We start from the raw sequence: 20,005 nt of genomic DNA on the forward strand, positions 1-20,005 counted from the left end.
TAAAAATCTAGCATTCCAAGCTTATCCTAAATTTTGGAGTATTTTTAGTAAAATTATTTATTTATATGTTTTGATACACTAAAAATCTAGCATTCCAAGCTTATCCTAAATTTTGGAGTATTTTTAGTAAAATTATTTATTTATATGTTTTGATACACTCATTTTTTAGGGTCCTAGTACTGTAAAACTTTGAAAATGCTTCCAAGAAGATCCAAAATGGTGATTATTGTTATTGCCAAGACTCATGCAATGGGAGTTCACTGAGATTTCATTAGTACCCTGTCTACTAACCCTTTTGCCCCTAAAGAGAAAAAAATCCATGAAGTAATGCTCTCATTGACTCCTAACTGCTTAGGACCATATTAAGTCAAGTGTGATTTTAAAAACTTCTGCTAGGAAAATAAACCAGCTAAGCTGCCCAGTGCCTATATATAAGACTTCTCTCCCCTCTGAAGTGCCAATATTGCAGATTTCTTGAAGAAACCTAACAAATTATCAGGCTGTAGCAAGACTATTCAACTTCCTATAAAAATGTCTTTGTAGCCTCTCTATAGTGATTCTTACTGCTTTGTTTTCAATCAAACATTTGCAGGCAGAAATCGCATTCAGATTGAATCATGACACCTTAGTGCCATTTCTGTACAGGTTTCTGGGTCATTTGATGTCTATTAATTGTTTACCAATCAGGGCCTTTGTCTACTAATCCTTCCAGCTGTCTTCCTTGTACCTCAGTATAATCATGGCGAGAAAGCCATGCCTCAAAATGAGGTGTGAAGCTTCCTAGCCAAAACCACTAGATGTCTAGAAAGCCTTAGGTATTTCCACATATGAGGAAAAACTACATTGTTCACCAAGGGTTCTGTGTACCCTTGGCAATATTGATATTTTATGAAGGAGCAAGATGTGCCCGAAGGAAAGAGGCTAGATTCACATGAGGCCAACACCCATCAACCTTGACTAGCATGAAGGAAATATTCGGTGATAGTTTTGAGTCACCTTATGAACTTTAACATCCTTGCAGATGAAACTGCCATGACTGTCTCAGGAATGCTGCTGAGAATATGTGCATGAAATTGCTCAGTACCTGTCTCACAGTTCTGATTTCCAACTGTTCATTCTCTGGTTTTTATTGTCTTCTAGAACAGCCTGCTTTTTAGCCAAGAGGGATGGCATCAGAATACTCTGATCCTTGGTTTTCCAGTGATTTATGGTAACTTCCAGGTCTACAGTTCTTTTGTTCATTCACTTAGCTCCTTGTAGGGCCTAGGAACTGGGGTAGTTACTGTACAAACAGAGATAAATAAAACAAATTGATTGTAGCCTCATAAGACCCATTGTAGCTTTCTGAACTCCAAAACAGTGTGATGATAATTTTGTGTTGTTTTAAGCCACTAAATTTGTGGAGATGATTTACAGCAGAAATAGGAAACAAATACAGGTTCCTTTTCCCTTAAACTTGACTTTCTGAATATTTCAGAACACTCAGTACCTTAAGCCAATCAGTCATTTTTGCTGGGAATTGACACTTTTAATCAGTTTTGTCCTAAATTTGATTTGAACATGTGGCAGTTTAATTACCCTCTTGAATATATGAATCATATCGTTGTCATATCTATTAAGATATGAAGAAAAAACCATCTAGTAATATTAATTATGTGAGAGGATGACTTTTTTTCATATTTGAATTATGTCCCATTATTTGAATTATCTTCCTTGGGTGATTATTAAAGATGAAAAAACACGGTGTAGTGTGATATATGTTAATAAAGATGTGGATCTTTATGGGATACCTCACATTTTATTGAACAACATTTATTATAAGTTAAAGAGAAATATTATTTTAAATATATGTTGTAACCTTAAAAATCTTTGTATTTTTCTATTTATAGAATGGCAGTATTTCATTTTTCATCATGGACGAAAATAATTGGATCTATATCCAAGGATGATGATTTTTCTGATTGACTTTGAGACAAAATGAAATATAGGGAGTAGTAAAAGAATATACATGGATCATATATATATTTGATGTATATATCAATATATCTATATATCATATTAGTATATTTACATATCTCAAGATGCATATGTTTCTCATGTCAATTGAACATTAATAGATCTACTACTGGATAACAAGCATTAGGGCAACTTAACATAAGAGAATCCATCCATTTATAATGGCTCCCTACCTTATTTTTAATGCTGAGAACTAAGTTCCTCTGTTGGTATTTCTTTCAAAAGTATTTGGTAAATGTTGAAAATGTTGAGGTTCAGTAGTTTGTTTGCTTGTTTTTTAAAGATTTTATTTATTTATTTATCAGAGAGAGAGCGTGCAAGCAGGGAGAGCTGCAGGCAGAGGGCGAGGGAGAAGCAGGTTCCCCATAGAGCAGAGAGCCCAATGGGGGACTCAATCCCAGGGCCCTGGGATCATGACCTGAAGCTGAAGGCAGACACTTAACTGACTGAGCCACCTAGATGTCCTGAGTTAAAAATAGAGTTGTTATTATACAACTAATAACATCTAATATGGAAGAATACAAGTTTTCTGAGTTTCTAAGTTTTTATTTTTATTTTACTTTTTAATTTTTTTATTAACATATAATGTATTATTTGCCCCAGGGTGAGTTTCTAAGTTTTTAAAGTATAATTACAAATAATTATATAGTTTATGAGTAATAATATCATTGATTGGATTCTGAGTAACTTTTCATACAAGAAATGATTGCAGTCTTCATTTTTGTGATGATCCATACTTTTGTGAATAATTCTGCTCTGCTTGGAGAATTAGAAAAGAAAGTATAGATAAAGATATACCATCCAAAATGCATGAATTTAAAATATCTATCACCCTGCAACCATATTAATTTATCTCCATGTTATTGTTCCTTGCGACTGAACTTTTCGAGATCTTAAGTTTCTATAATATTCTTATTTTAAAATTCTAAAAATACTTAAAATTGTTAAAAATTAGTTTTTTATAGAGAAATGTTTTTGGGAGACAGCATGTGAATAGTTTTATTTAACTAACTGGAGGGAAATGTGAAAAATGTAATTTGCTTAAGGCAGCCCCTGTTTTGATTAATGAGAACTCTAGTAGTTATATGTGTGATTATGATAAAATAAGATACACATAGAATCAGGATCCTAAGGATGAAATCCCAAGGGGGAAGAAATCCCACAAAGAAACAAAATAGCATGTCCTCTTCAACATTTTTTCTGGAAGAAGGGAAAAATAATTACTTCTTATTCTTCATAATCTCAAGCCAGCTGTCACCTAGGAAGGAACCAAATTCATATGATTATGTTAGCTCAAAGATAACCTGATGAAAGTCTGAAAATTTAGTTTAAATTAAAATCTCATTGGTAGTAATGGAGACTTCTGATAGAAACAGATGTTTATCTTCTCTGGAGAGGAAAGCCTTAAATAAATGCAAGCATCAAAGAATTTCCATGGATATAAGTTTTCCAAAGGAAAATGAGCTCACAATCAAACATATCACAAAAAGAGAGAGAGAGAGAGAGAGAGAGAATAGGAACTATGAATAAGAGTCATTAGAAACAACAAATAACCACTTCATCCACAGAGGGTTTAGTTACTAGGTTTATCACAGACAGGATGTCAAATTAGTATATGTAATACATTTAGATAAAGAAAAAAACAGAAAGAAGAATATATGTAAGGAAAGAAGAATATATGTAAGGAACAAGTGACAATTAAAAGTAACCAAGAAGATTTTGGTGAACACAAGTCCATGAGGCTTTTAGAAATAAAAAAATAATATCTGAGTTTAGAAACTCAAAGCAGGGGCTAAGCATCATAGCAAAGTGGAAAAGGGAATTAGTGAATTAAAATATGAAAAATGTACTCAAAATGCAGCCCAAAGAAACTTAGAGGAAACATCACTATGAATGATGAAACAATTAAGACTTTCCTGTAGAAAGTGATAGTCAAGAGTGCCTACCAATGTTACTTCTCTTCAGTGAACTGGACATTCTAACTAGTGCTGTACACTGAAAAGGAAGGAAGAAGGAGGGGAGGGAGGAAGAATAGATTAAATATGTTACAGATTTAAAGATTGGAAAGAAGAATTTAAATTTATCACTGTGTTGTAGAAAATACAAAATAATATCAAATTCTTTATTTGAATTAGTAAGGGACTTTGACAAAGTTAATAGATACAAACCAAGTATAAAAAGTCAATTGTGTTTCTGCCTACCAGCAATAAGCAGGTATCTTTTAAAAAGACATATTTATCTATAGAATAAATAGCATTTAAAAATATATGTATGTATGTAGACACACACACACACACACACACACACACACACAATGAGAAAAAGCCAGTCTGATAGAAAAAGATTCACAAAATCCAGCTAGATGATAAGTATATCACAAAGTCAACTTTGTTAACAATTACAAAAATGCAAATCAGAATTATAATGAGAAACCACAATACTCACCAAATTAGTAAAATTTAAAAGTCTGAAAGTACAATATTTGGGTAAGAATATAAAACTTTTTATAAAACAAAAACAGTTTGGTTCTATTGAGTGAAGTTGAAGATATTCATTGTCTCCTACCCAGTTCGTATAAACCATATAAGAAATAGTTGGACAACTTAAAAGAGAATTATGTCAAATCATACAAATAATAAAAAAATGAAATATCAGTGGCCTAGAAACACATATATAAACAAATGCTCAGTCTCACTAGTAATTAAATATAAATTGAGATGAGTTTTTATTTTTACCTCTAAAATTAGTAAAGATTTAAAATAAAAATAATATTAAGTTTTATCTTGTCATCTCTGTTAATCTCTGTAAAATGGATGTTGCCACAAACTGCATATGAGAACATTAATGGGTACCTTTCTAAACTATAATTTGGCAATTAATACAAAAGCATCCCTAGCTTTGGGCTTAGTAATTTGAACTTTTACTCTAGGAAATAATAAGCAAGCACAGAGATTGACCTGCAGGGATGATTACTGAAGTGCATTTTTGAAGAGCAAAAATAAATAAATAGAACTTTAAAAATGTATAATAACTGGGAGAGACCTAAAATTTTTCTGCATGTCCACACTATGAAGCATGGTTTACAATTCAGTGATATGGAGAAATTCTCACTATGGATCGTCACACGACACAAACTAGTTAGAGGAAAATGTGTGTATAACAGGATTCCAATGCTATTTAAATATTATATACATGATAGAAATGATAGGATGTATAATGCGTGGCTTGGTATGTGGTGATTTATCAGGCAATTAGACAATATATTCTTCTCTTTAATATTTCCTGTATTTTCCAGATTTTCTACAATGCTATGTGTTGATTTTGTTCACATGAAATGATTATTAAAAATATGTAGGAAGTTATTGCATGGAGCACTGGGTGTGGTGCATAAACAGTGAATTTTGGAACACTGAAAAGAAATAAAAGAAAATGGAAAAAAATATATGTAGGAAAGTCTATGTCGGAACAGAATCTCCAATTCCATACCTCTGCTTTCTCAAAAGTTCAGTGTTGCAAATGTTTTCTTTGAGCCTTGGTTCTAGACTGCATGTATAATTCCTTATTTCTTTGCATCAGGAGAACAATTTTTTTTTTTAAAGATTTTGTTTATTTTAGAGAGAGAGTGAGTGTAAGAGAGAGGGAGAGAGAATCTGAAGCAGACTCGAAGCTGAGCTCACAGCAATATAGGCGGCTCAATCCCATGACCTTGAGTTCATGTCCTGAGCTGAAACCAAGAGTCGGACACCCAACAAGCTGAGCCACCCAGGCATTCCCAGGATGGGAATCGGCTTCCAAACATATTTTTATGTAAATCCCACCTCATTTATAAATTCCTGTGTATTGAGGAGGATCAACATTTTGGTGAAATATTTTGTGATTCAAGATGCTCATAACTTCCTAAATTTTAGGAGTTCTTTGTGCAACAAGACTAGCTTTATATGTAGCCCCAAATAAGATGGGCCTTTTCTACATTTGTTCAAGTTGTTCAGTAGTTTAGAAAGTAGCCAGAGTAGCAAGTGATGTGGAAATTAAAATCAAGGCACAAGTCTCTTGGTCGATATTTGATGTGAAGGAAATGGTAGCATAATGTAAAACCTAACTTTGTGTTGTTACAAGCAAATACCTCCTTTATTTCTGCTAACAAACCAAGTAAAGCTCAATTCTTTAATGCGTGCACTAGAATATGAAATTCTGAAGAAACAGCTACTCATAGATCCTTGTCATTGGGGTAAAGTTGGTTTTTTATTAGATATTTGTAATATATCCCAGGAAATATATCAGCCTAAATCAATTCATTTGATTACTATTTGTAGTGGGCTGAATGGTGGTCCCAAAGATACCAAGTTCTCATTCTGGAACCTGTAAACCTTATTTGGAAAAAAAGATTTTGTTTGTTTGTTTGTTTTTGTTTGTCTTTTTGGTAAGATGTGACTGAATTAAGGATCTTGAGATGGTGATGTCATACTGTATTATCTGCATGGGCCCTGGGGCCCCAGATACCTGGTGCATAAATTCTCACAGGGGGAAGGCAGGGAGAGATTTGGCACACCCCCAGAGAGAAGGCAATAGGACTATAGACAGATTGAGGGGGCACAAACAAACACAAACCAAGGAATGAACACTCTGGCCACCAGAAGCTGGAAGGGGCAAGTACCAACAGATTTTTCCCCTGGGACCTCTGGAGTAACGTGACCCTGCTGACACCTTGATTTTAGATCGTAGGCCTATGGAACGGGGAGAAAATACATTTTTGTTGTTTTAAGACATTTTTATTGTTTTAAGCTGCTTAGTTTATAGTAATTTGTTACTGCTCCTGAGGAAACTGGTACATGGTTCATAATGAAAATATGGGGCTGTCAATGACCATAAGTGGATTTGAATCTTGTTATTAAACCATATATTTGCAAAGAAAAAACAAAACAGAACAAAACTGAAACAACAAGAAACCCCACCATATAGTTGCAAGAAGATAAGAGTAGTGAAAACACTACAATGTTTTTCCCTAATAGCAATCATGTTTAGTGTCATTTTTCATAGTTATTCTTTCTCTTCTTAATGTTTCTTTTGCCCCTACATTAACAATTTTTTTTTTCTTCTTGGCAGTCTCTAAGCATTGATACTTCTCTATTCCAATACCCACTTATCTTCTTGTTTTAACTCTGCTGTAAGTAAGTCCATAAGTCTGAGAAGAAAATAGAAAAGTGTCTTATAAGCTTTTCAAAACATGAAATCCTGAGAGGTTACTAATGCTAGAATTCTTATTATGTTTTAATTTTTTTCTATTTTCTCAGTATGTTAACAAGTGGTCTTCACCTTCTTGAGTAAAATTGGTGAATTTCTCCTGGTTCCTAGGAAACAAAGTTTGGGAACTGAGCTACAAGTCCTCAGATGTTTGTAAGTTACATTTTTGTTCTTATTTTTATGAAAGTAAAATAAATACATGATAAAAACATTTTAAAGCGGTTATAATAAAAAGGGACATGTAAGGTTGTAATAGAAAGGTTACATTCATCTTCTCTATTCCTGGTCTCCTTAGAAATGTCTTTTAATGAGCTTAGTTTGTACATTTCCAGTTGTCTCCATTTATGAAATAATACAACCATACTATTTCTTTTCTTTTCTTCCTTCCTTTCTTTCCCCTCCCTCCCACCCCCCCTCCCTTTTTTTCTTTCTTCCTTTCTATTGAATTCCTGCTGTAAAAAGCAAGGATTTAACTTAATAGATGTGTCCTACAGTTCCTTTCTCCTCTTCACCTTCCTCAGTTTTGATTGTATATTGTTATTTCTATCTAATTGGATATTTTTGTTACTTTTAATAAAATACTAGTCTTTGTTTCACTAACTTGAGACATCTCTTGACTTCCCGTTATGTGAGAAGAGAAATAGGAACCCATCTACTCTTCCTTCTGTGTTTCCTCCATCTTTCCTCTCCCCAGTTTCTGTCAGAGTGATACCATAAATTCTCTATGTTTTAATTACACATATTGCTCTACTATGAGGTATGGATTCTGCTTAAGGATTTAAAATGTGCAGGAATATTGGATGCTGGGCTGTCCACAGGTGATGGGCTGTGGAGTGGAAAAAAACTCTTCTCTGAGGACAGCATGGTCCTGGGTCCCTTGTCTCGCTTCTCAACTGCTTCCTTTGTCAGCTTTTGCTTCCATTGGTCACTCTATTACTGTTCTTCTCTTCTGCCAGTCCATCTTCTCCGAGGCTCAGCCAATACATCTCTGGAAACGTTTAGTTTCTTTATGCAGAGATCTGCTTTCTCAGCAGTTGGTTTTCTCCTCTCTTGGGAAGATAAAAGCTATTTCCAGTCGGGGCCATGTGCTGTCTCCTCCCTGTATCTGAAATGGCAACTCTTGCATTTATACTTTGCTCCTCACTTTTCCACTCACTGTCCTTTATTTTATGTTCTTTTGGTTTCCCTGGAGCTCCCTCCAGGGCATTGAATGTGGAGAGAAGCTAGAAACTGAAAGATTTGGTATCCATTAAAAAAAGGTAAGAAGCAGAGAAAAATTAAAGAGTTGCCAAATCACCTGTACAGGCACCATAAACAAATTATCCTAAATGGCAAACAGCTCTACCTTAGATGGCAGGGCAAATTGCCCTAAATAGATAGTGGCTGCCTTTGGTGCTATGCTAAAAACAAACAAACAAACAACAACAACAACAACAAAAAAAACACAAATAAAACAGACAAGCAAAGGAAAAAACTAAAACAGTTCAACTCTGTACTTATGGGGTAAGGTATACTATGACTTTTGGCAGATTGATTTCTCTGTTAAGGCTATGTGGCTGTTTTATCCAATTAGAAGTTTTTATGGAGCCAAAACCTTAATTGCTTCCTCCCTCTTTGACAGCTTAATCCATTTAGAGATTTTAACAACAGATATGCTGGCCATATTGTTCATTTGATTCTTGCCTTAAGGCTGAATAGTAATCTGCCTTTGTTACGCGAGTGCCTACTCACTTTTATCTTTTTAGCCTCTTGGGATGAGAAAGTTTCTGAACTTTTCCCCATTTCTTCATTTTTGCTTGTAAAGCCTCAAATTCTTTAATAAGGCTTATCTATCTTTTAAATGTCCTTGTCAAAGGCACCCAGTATTAACCAACATACCCTACTCTTACTCTGTTTTCCAGTCTTCTTTTTTTTCTGGAGCTGCAAGTTCATTAAATGTATTATCTTCATTCTAAGTGATAGCAGGTGAAATTTTACCATGTAGAATATGTTTTCTGACCAAAATGGAATAAAAATATGTCAATAATAGAAAGACAACAGGAATATTTACAAACACAAATTAAACAACACACTTTAAACAATCCATGAATCAAAGGAATTAAATACATATAAATGAAAATAATATATAACCTATCAAAATTTGTGGTATGTAGCTGAAGCTGTGCTGAGAGGGAAATTTATAGCACTAAAATATTTGCATTAGAAAAGAGGAAAAACATCAAATCAGTAATTAAATTTCTACTTTAAAGAAACTAGGGAAAAAATTAACCTAAAGCAGGTAATAGGAAAAAAAGAATAAAATAGTGGAAATCAATGAACTTGGAATAGGAAGACAACAGAGAAAATAACTGAAACTAAAAACTAAATTTTCTTAAATTCTTTTAAGAAAATCTGATAAATGTGATATACCTCTTACAAGAGTGACGGAGCTAGGGGCACCTGGGTAGCTCAGTTGGTTAGGCATCTGACTCTTGATTTTGGCTCAGGTCATGATCTCAGGGTTGTGAGATTGAGCCTCAAGTTGGGCTCCACATTGGGCCTGTAGCATGCTTAAGACTCCCTCCCCACCTCCCCACCAAATAGTGAGTGAGAATATGATAACCAGTTAGGAGTGAATCGAAAGATATTAGTACAAATCTTGTAGCCATTAAAGGGATAATGAAGAAAAACTACAAACAAATTTATATTCCTAAATGCAATAACTTAAATGACTAATTCCTTAAAATCTACAAACTATTGCAACTCAATCAAGATGAAATCAATAATAAAAAAAACCAAATAAAAAGATGAAATCAATAACTGGGATAATCCTCTAACCATTAATGAAACTGAATTTGTAATTTAAAAACTCCTGAAAAAAAAAATCTTCACGTCCACATGATTTCATTGGTGAATCTTACCAAATTTTTAAAGAAGAGTTAACAATAGAGTTCTTTCCTCCATCTTGGAACCTGTGGAGGCCTACTGGGAACTCCCATAATGACAACTATGTCTAGAAGGGAACATACAACTCTTCTTACTCTGTGATGAGATGAAACTGAATTCTATCTAGGCAAGAGATGAACTTCTGTGTACAAAGCAAAGAACAAAACAGTGACTTTTGGTGGCAAACCCAACAAAACCAGAGTAATCTGGGGAAAAGTAACTCATGCTCTTGAAAACAGTGGCATGGTTTGTGCCAAGTTCTGAAGCAATCTTCCCGCTAAAGCCGTTGGCCCACAGAATCTATGTGTTGCTGCAATCGTCAAAGATTTAAACTTACTGAAAAGCAAATAAATGAAGGTGTAGATTTGTTTCCTAGTTAAAAAAAAAAAAAAAAAGACAAGATAACAATAGATAATAGAAGAGAAAGGAATACTTCCCACTCATTTTATGAGGCCAATAATACTCTCATTTGACTCAATGCAAATATTTACATTGACTATTTAATTGGGTCTCTGACACTCACTGTAAGTGAATCCAGTACCTTGTAGACATTTAGGGCCCTGTCCTGGAAGACAGATTGCTTGGGTCCAAATTTTAGCTCAGCTATCTTAGCTATTTCCTTGGTGAGTTCTGTAACTGGTCAATAGTTTGTTAACCTTAGCTGGTCAGTAGGGATTGAAAGGAGTAGCTTCTATACAAACTTTCTAAAGATTAGTGGGATAAACATGTAAACTCTTACAAGTCTTTCCCATATAATATAGACAGGTAGTATTATCTTTTTCTTTCCTTTTTTTTTTTTTTCCAAATTATTCTCTTCATTGTTCTCAGTTGATATTCATTATGGTAGAGTTTCATTCTCCTATTATAATTTCTCTTGCTAATTGCTGTGAACTCCCAACATTTTATTAACATTTTTTTCTATGGTGTCTCAGAGTTCCACATATGCTTTGGCAATTTATACTTTTTAAAATCTTTATGCTCTCACTGTGTAAACAGTCTAAAAAATAGATGACTCATGTTAAATATGACCTATCTTTTATAGCCAACATGTATAAATTAGCAGGAATGAAATTTATAAGATTAATGAATGCTGGTGATTTTGCTGCCCGGAATGAAAACATGAAAGCTATGCCTAGTAGCATGTTGGGAAAATATATCAAAGCATTTTATATTTTTAGATTATGAATGGTAACTTTTATTCAAAAATTTAGGAGAGCTTCCTCTCTTATGTTTGAATTTTTAATGTAATTCTACTTCACTGATATTAATACACTCCTCCTTGCTTCCTTGTTCATTGCAATCACATTGTATATCTTTGCTCTACTTACTTTTTACCTCTATAAACTATTTTATTTTGATTGAGTCTTTTAGTCTTATCTTTAACCTCAGTTAGATACTTGAAGCTAGTCAGCAATCTTTCTGGTTTTATGTGATTAGAACCTCTTCGATTCTGACTGTGTAAACATCTAAAAATATGTGATTCATATATATGTATGTTTACATGAATTCCAAGCCTCCGACCCCTCTCCCTCCATTACCCAAACATGACTGTAATCAAGAAACCCCTCATATTCTTGTAGCAAAACTTCAAAATAACTGCCTCTACTTGGGTGGCTCATTTGGCTACACATCTGACACTTCATCTCGGGATCATGAGTTCAAGTCCTCTGTTGGGCCCCACACTGGGTGTGGAACATGCTTCAAGACAAAACAAAACAAAACAAAACAGCTGCCCCCATGGGTAGTTTTTACTACTTCTTCCTGCTTTGATGGAGGAAGTGCCTTTCCTCCCACATAACTTTGTTCCTTTTTTTTTTTTTTAAAGATTTTATTTATTTGAGAGAGAAAGCGAGAGCACATGAGTGGGGAGAGGGAGAAGCAGACTCCCAGTTGAGCAGGGACCCAAGTGCAGGGCTTGATCCCAGGTCTCTGAAATCATTACCTGAGCCAAAGGCAAACACTTAACCGACTGAGACCCCTAGGTGCCCTAAACTTATTCCCTTTAACTCTATCTTTGGCTCTTCTCAATGAATCTACACATTTAATCAACCAGCACATCCACTGGATTCTACTTCGCCATTTTGTCCAATTACATTTACTGTCACACTTGTCCTAGCTGGTATCACATGGCTGTAGACATGTGGTCACTTACCTGGTCTGCTATGCTATTCTATTCTTGTTCCCCTCCAGTCCCCCATGAAGCAGCTTGAGGTGATTTTTTGTAAACGTAAATCTGATTGTATCACTCCCTTGCTCAGTTTTTTCTTTTCTTTTCTCTTTAAGTTTTATTTATTTGAGAGAGAGAGAGAGAGAGAGCATGTGTATTCATGTGCAAGTGGAGGTGAGAAGCAGGGGAAGGGGCAGAGGGAGAAGCAGACTCCCCGCTGAGCAGGAAGCCTGATGCAGGGCATGATCCCAGGACCCTGAGATCATGACCTGAGCCAAAATCAAGTTGGCTGCTTACCCAACTGAGTCACCGGGTGCCGCTCCTTAGTATTTTTTTAATGGCCTCCCAGCATCCCCAGGATAAAGTCTAACCAACTTGGAATATTTTACAAATCTTACTTTTGCTTACTTTTTCATTCTTCCTCCTTGTCAATCATCCATTGCATCTATGCTCTAAGTATAATGATCTGATGATGGATGAAAATTATTTATATGGGCATCCAAATACTCAAAGTTGTATAAGGGGTAATAAATGGATAGATGGGTGAATCATGGCAGTGGAGCTGTGGAATAGTGTTTAAGCGTACATAGTTTATGTATTTACCTGTAGAAATGTTTACATCTCTATAATTAAGTTAACTCAGAAGGATTAACTGAGTCAGGAAAAAAAATATACTTCTAGCAACATGTTAAAATGTCTTTGCTTACCACATTTAGTGAGCCAAATGCCATCAGCTTCAGGACTTTTGCTGATAAGCCAAATATTAAAATGACTTATTTCACAAGTACTTTTGAAGTTATTTGCAAATATTCCACAAAAAGCTTTCCTTTCTCTCCTTTTACCTGGTTAAAAGCCATAAACAACGGCTTTTTGTTTGTCATAATTAATATATCTTAGAAATATGTGTGTATCTCATTTCCAATGCAGTTTACATAAATCTCTGAGTCAGACATGCCAGTTTTAATGAAATACCATTCATTTTTCTGTCTGTAAAGAAATTTTCATCTGGGGAGATGTTATGTCAAAAGGGCATTTTCATCCAGAAAGCTTGCAATATTAGACTGATAAAACTTATTTTCTTTATCTTAAATTCTTTATCTCCTGCTATTCTCAGACACTGATTCTCGGGGCACATATTCTCATGGTTCCACATTAGAAAATTATTAAGTTAAATTCTTGAGAGACATTAACCCTCTGATCCTCTTTTTAATTCATCAATAGCATGATAAAATTACATTGTTCTTGACCTAAAACCCCTGAAAGAAAGTAAAAACAATTTGTTTTGAACTGGTTATATGTAGATACTATAATTATTGTCATGAAAGTGATCCCTAAGGATTAGATGATGTAAGTTAAAGTCACTATTTGTGGCTATTTGTGGTATAACAAATTTTACCTGTAAACCCACAAATTGCCTTAAGAATACTTCCATGTAATCATGAGTCTATGCAACATACAGAGATCCTCTTTAAGAGTAGATGGTTCATTTGCGATGATGTGGATGGGACTAGAGGGCATTATGCTTAGCGAAATAAGTCATATCATATCATATGATCTCCCTGATATGAGGAAGTGGAGATGCAACGGTGGGGGGGTGGGGGTAGGAAAAGAGCAAATGAAACAAGATGGGATAGGGAGGGAGACAAACCATAAGAGACTCTTAATGTCACAAAACAAACTGAGGGGGGCGGGGGGGAGGGGGTGTAGGGTGAGAGTGGTGGGGTTATGGACACTGGGGATGGTATGTGCTATGGTGAGTGCTGTGTGTAAACCTGGCGATTCACAGACCTGTACCCCTGGGGCTAATAATACATTATACGTTTACAAAAATTAAAAAAAAAAAAAAAGAGTAGATGGTTCATCAAAGTTGTGTTATCTAGGCATTTTAGGGTACACCTCTTTCTAGTTCCAAAAAGGAATCTTGATCATTAAGACAGAGAGAGACCAAGCTGAAATGTATTTGTTGAGCACTGGGACTTTATTGACTTCTCTGCTATGGCTGATAACAATGGTGATTTCACACCATAGCACAGCAAAACAATTTGTACGTACACATGAATGTGTGTAATGGACTGAATTTTGTCCCCTCAATATTCCTATGTTGAACCCCTAACCATGCCCACCTCCCCACTGTGACTTTAAGGAGGTAATTAAGTTTAATTAAATCATAAAGGGGAGGCCCTAATCTTATAGTACTTACAAGAAGCAGAAGAGACACTAGAGACCCGGGTGCACACAGAGAAAAGGCCAGGTGAAGACAGTGAGAAGGCACCACCTACAAGCTGAAACAGAGGTCTCTGCAGAAACCAACATTGTTGGCACCTTGATCTTGGACTTCTAGCCTTCAGAAAACTGAGAAACTTTGAGAAGACTAATTTCTGTTGTTTAAGCCAGCCAGTCTGTGTTATCTTGTTACAGCACCCTGAGTTAACACAATGTGTATGTGTGTGTGTGTGTGTGTGCACGCACGCATGTGTGTGTGTATAAGGGAGAGGGAGCAAGTGTGAATGCATGGGACACTGAGTAGGCAGGTGTATAGAACTGTGATTTGATTGACAGAAAGATGCCAGTTGATATGGTTAAGAAGTGTAAAGTTTCTATAAAAACGTTAGGATGTGGAAACTGAGAAAGAGTTCTATAAAGTAGGAAACAATTTACTTCCAGAATTCTCAGGGCCCATCATTGTTCTCCACCTCCTCATGGCTGAGCCATTCCCTGCACAAGTCAGGATTCCACCAGATGGGGGAAGCTGGCTTTTGCCATTCGGAGAGGTTACCCATATTTACTCCTAACCATTCTAGAGATACTTGATAGATGCCTATCTATGCATCGGGTACATTCAACATTCATGAATGTGCATGAAGCAAAGATCAATTAACAAATCATTAAATATGTGGAGGGAAAAGCACACATATATTAAGAATAAAAATTAATACATATGAAAAGTCAGTTAAAAAGGCAGCATGTCTTTCCCAATTTCAAGTTTTGTTTCATAAATTTGAAAGCCTAAATAACACAAGTAATATTAGCTATCACACTGACTCAAGAAGTAGAAAAATCTCAGTAGATTTGTAATTTGGGAGAAGAATAAAAGTATTCTATAAAGTCTAATGCCCTTTCCCCAAATACCTAAAATATGGAGATTGGTAATTTCTCTTAAGCTTGGCAAAGAACCCAGTTAATCTTCTGTTCTGTATGCTTTTCCAGAAAATATGATTCTGAGAATGCCAGGAGAGTCCAATACAAAGAAATCTAGCACTGTGGGATATCTTGATAGATTAAATAAGACATTTTGTAATATCTTAGAAAAATTTGTTGAATGATAGATTGGATGCATACTTCTGCTAAACAGGGAAGAGAGTATTAAAAAAAATGTAATGAACACTCAGGTCTCCTAGATGGGAAGATAGGGACATCAAATGTTAAAAAATGACAGTATGGTTCAAAACAGTACGTTATTAGACATCAACAAGATTCCTATAAAGCATACATAAAATAGGAACTCAGAAACAGAGGAGACTGATACAATTCTAAAGGTGATTTGGACCCCACCATTTGACATTTCTCTGTGAGAGTAAAAAAAGATCTATATTGCCTACCCTAATAATCCACAGTTGGGGAAGGGTATAGCACTTTATGATCATAAAGGTATTGCTGTGAATACGTATCTGAAGACTTGTAGCGTAATTTAGATAATGTGAAAAAAAATAGAGCAGAACTTTAAGAGGGTGCTCTGGTAAGCACTAACAGTATTGTAAATTAAACAATAAGTTCATTTTTGCTAACTCCAGCCCCCGTTACTTGTTCCTTTGCCAATACCAGCCATTTAGTGTCCAGAGGAAGCCTCTCAGACATCCAATTCTCCCCCTGGTTGTTGACATGTTAGTTTAAATTTAGTCACTATGTAAATGCCCCCTGAGGGTTTAGCTCTACTAGGAAATCAAAGATTTTGTTCCTTACTAAAGCAGCATTAATGTCAGAAATTAGATAAGAGATACGTTTTTAGAAGCATTTAGAGGAGATTTGAGGATAGATATTTCTATTCTAATGTACACAGCACACGGACCTCTTGCCCTCCTGCCTGGGAGCAACGAGGCAGGGATTAGTAGTAGTAGTAACAGCTCCGTCTGTGAGGCCAGATGGCCCCGGTTCAAATTCTGATTCCACTGTTCATTAGCTGCGTGAACTTGGGCATTCTTAACATCTTTAGGTCTTAGTTTCCTCGTCTGAAAAAATGTGGTAAGTAAGAGTACTGCAGTATTGTTAGTATTTCAGTCATATGATTAACCTTCAAGGAGGTAATCCAGGTGAAATGCTTAGAACCAGTCCTGTTCTGCTCTGAACCCTTGCAAGAACGGAATCATCGGTCCTAGTGGCAGCACCAGAAATGCTAATAAAACACTGCTGTGCGCACAGAGCCCTAAGAGCAGCAGTACCCCTCCTCCTCACATCATCTCTGCCTCCCTGCCTGCCATCCTGCAAGTGGTTCTGATATGACGAGGTCAAACTCTGACGAAGCTTTCATGCTTTTCACCCCCACCGCGGCAACCTAGTTGCTCTGCCATCATGGATCCTCCTTAACATGCCTCTATGAGAAGCATCTTAATCCTCAGGGGCCCCCTGAGGATTTCGTTAACCCACGCGGAGGGTGGTAACAGCTTCATTACTTCACCTGTTGCCAGGAAACGCCTGGATGTCCTTGTCCAGCCTCACCAGACCAGCTGCCCCGGGGGCACCGGAGAAGCATTGCTCCTCTTTGAAAAAGCCATGTTTCTTTCCACGTTGTGATTTGGCCTCAGCCCAGAGCGCCCCCAAGTCTGCCGCTTCTGATTTCATGTTACCACGTGGCAGGGAAGACGGATCACAAAGGCAGCATAAAATGCCTGAGTTGAGGGCAGCCAGCTGTTTATTGCTACATTATCTGCTTCCGAAAGAGACTACAGAGCTGCTGCTCCCCCTTTTCTCTGCAGATAAAACTTGATGAGATATTAACATTTAAATTACAGCACTCTTTATTTTTATTCCATTCTAGAGGCTTTGAAATGCACTGGACTGTTTCAAACTGCTTTCTGGGGAAGCTTAATAACACCTCCAGCTTTTCTGTGGGTCTTTTTCAACCAGGCAACCTGCTGTCACTCCGTCAGCCCTCCAAAGGGCATTTCAGTGATTGCTGCAGCCCTGGGCTCTTGTTTGTCTAAATATCCCCACGAGTCTAACATTCCAGGTACCTTAGTCTGACAACTTAAACCAAATAAAAGGTAAAATCTTAGCTCCTCTCTACTGATGAATTCCCTGGAGCTTTAAGCCTTTGCCTGCCTGTTTCCGCCCTGTCCATGTATCTGCAGTATGAACACAAGATGGGCTTTTAATTAGCAAGTTGGTGGGAATGGAGCTGCCCTGTCATAGGGCCTGTTGAGGCCTGTTTTCTGTTAACAGTGAGTGGACCCTTGCTTACCAGCACCGTAACCACACCCCGCCCTATGTGCGCAGCCTCCTTTAACTCTTCTTTTAGAATCCAGTTCAAATAGTGTCTCTTTTCTGTAGCTTTTCCTAATGCTTCTTCCCCTCGACCACCCTCTGAACAATCAGAGGATTGAACTGCCCCTCTCTTCTTTCTCATGGAATTGCAGGATAAGATTTATTAGTTTATATCCATGTCTGTCCTCTCTGCTAGACATTTACTTTATGCACGTTTGTACCATCTGCTGCCACAGGGCAGACATGGAAGAGATGACCAGTTGAATTGCTTGCTGAATTAAAGTGAACTAAAGTGATAGATTTCATATGGAAAAATAGGTAGAGTTTTAAAATACTGAAAATATCCTTCTGGTTTAAACCACTTGGCTTAAAAAAACTCAAATAGATCACCAAAGCACTGATGTAGTGACATCATAACAGTAACAGCTATTGTTACTTGTGTTAGGGACTACCATAGGTACCTATCATAACCGTATGTAAACTATGTGTAATTCTGTCTGTCTTATAAAATAAGGAAACTGAGGCTCAGAAAAGTTAAATACCATCTGTGGGATCATGAAATTTAATCAGTGTATCAGTCAGTGTTCTCTAGAGAAACAGGACCAATAGGATCTCTCTCCCTATTTATTTATCTATTGAGACAGAGAAAGAAAAAGACCGATTTAAGGAACTGGCTCATGTGATTATGGGGGACAGTAAGTGTGAAATCTGTATGCCTACAGATCTGTATGCAATCTGACAGGTTTGGAAATTCAGGATAAAAGGAGATGTTGAAGTCTTGAATCTGAATTCCACAAGGCTGGAAACTCAGGCAGGGTTTCTGTGTGGCAGTCTTGAGGCAAATTCCTTCTGTAAAGCTCCCACCTATGTTCTTGAGTCTTCAACTGATCAAATGAGGCCCACCTACACTATGGAGGGTAATTTGCTTTACTCAAAATCTACTGATCTAAATTTTATTCACATCTAAAAAATACCTTTACAGCGACATCTGGACTGGTATTTGACTGAACAAGTAGAAGTCTGAAGAATTCTCTTTCCACAGTGTCTTGACCTGCCAGATGTTTGTCTAGTTCTCCATGGACTCTGTTCAGCTCTTTTTCTCTCTGCTAATCCATGTGCCATGAGAGCTTGTCTTTTACATCGTGAAATCTCCCACTTTTTAACCTCCTGGACATGTTTTCTTTCTACTTTGGTTCTCCTCTCAGTGATTCTATTTACTTGAGTCTTTTAAAGCTTACCATCCCTCACTCCCCACACGTGGGCTAGTCATCCCCAGTTCCAGACTATGGGTCACAAAGTGAGTAGATGACAATATGTAGACAGAGTGCTCGGAATTCTGAGAACTGAAATGCAAGCTACTGTAAAATTCTTTTGTGTCATTTTCAGTAGTGTTGTTCTCATCTTCCCAGAGAACATGATGTTAAGATGAAGATGCTGATTATGTTATTTAGTGTTGCAGAAGTAAACTATTTTGTGGCAGTGAATAAATCTCAAGTCCTTTAGGAACTTGTAGAACAGATGTTTAAAAAAAAAAGCAAGTAAGTTTCTATATTTGAAAGCCCTTTGAAGAGGATAAAATGGCTTTTAAAATACTGGTTATTTATACTCTTAGTTTGGCTCTTCTTTGAGTTCTTCTCTGCTCTCCTATTAGATAGATTATCTAAACTAAGAGGAATTATTTGTGGACAGAAACTGCTTCTTATGTTAAGAGACATGTAGTATAATGATTGTGTGCTCAGATTTTGAGGGCCAAATTTCCGTGAACTTGAAGACTAGACTACATCTATCAGTTGCCCAATGTGTGACCTTGGATGGGCTGCTTAACTTCTCTTTGCTTCAGTATCCTCCTTTTTAAAATGGTTATAAAATAATAATATAATATATACTTATGTAATATGTATATTAATAAATATCTATGTTATAGGACTTCTGCAAAGAATAAATTAATTACTCTAAGGAAAAGACTTAGAAGATCACCTGGCATGCTCCGAGTACCATTATTATTCTAGTGGTCCCATTCACAAGGACTTGCTCTTTCAATATGAGCACCTGAGTCCACATTTTACATTGCTTCCATCTGCAGGTTTTTATTTGATATGGAAGATTAGTTGCATATGAGATAAGACAAACACAAGAGCGGGTATGAAGGAAGTAGAATGCGCGTTAAGTACCCAGCCT

At 36.3% G+C, this 20,005-nt stretch overlaps 1 long non-coding RNA gene across 1 annotated transcript in view; it reads left to right on the forward strand.

Annotated features, from left to right (window-relative positions):
- The window catches only part of LOC132025101 (uncharacterized), a 75,271-nt gene that overhangs the window by 18,681 nt on the left and 36,585 nt on the right, over nt 1–20,005 (forward strand). The window contains exon 2 of the long non-coding RNA XR_009406415.1: nt 7,308–7,410. This is a non-coding gene — a long non-coding RNA (uncharacterized LOC132025101). The remainder of the gene's footprint in view (nt 1–7,307; nt 7,411–20,005) is intronic.

This window comes from Mustela nigripes, chromosome 9, assembly GCF_022355385.1.
Source record: "Mustela nigripes isolate SB6536 chromosome 9, MUSNIG.SB6536, whole genome shotgun sequence".
Classification (NCBI taxonomy): Eukaryota; Metazoa; Chordata; class Mammalia; order Carnivora; family Mustelidae; genus Mustela; species Mustela nigripes.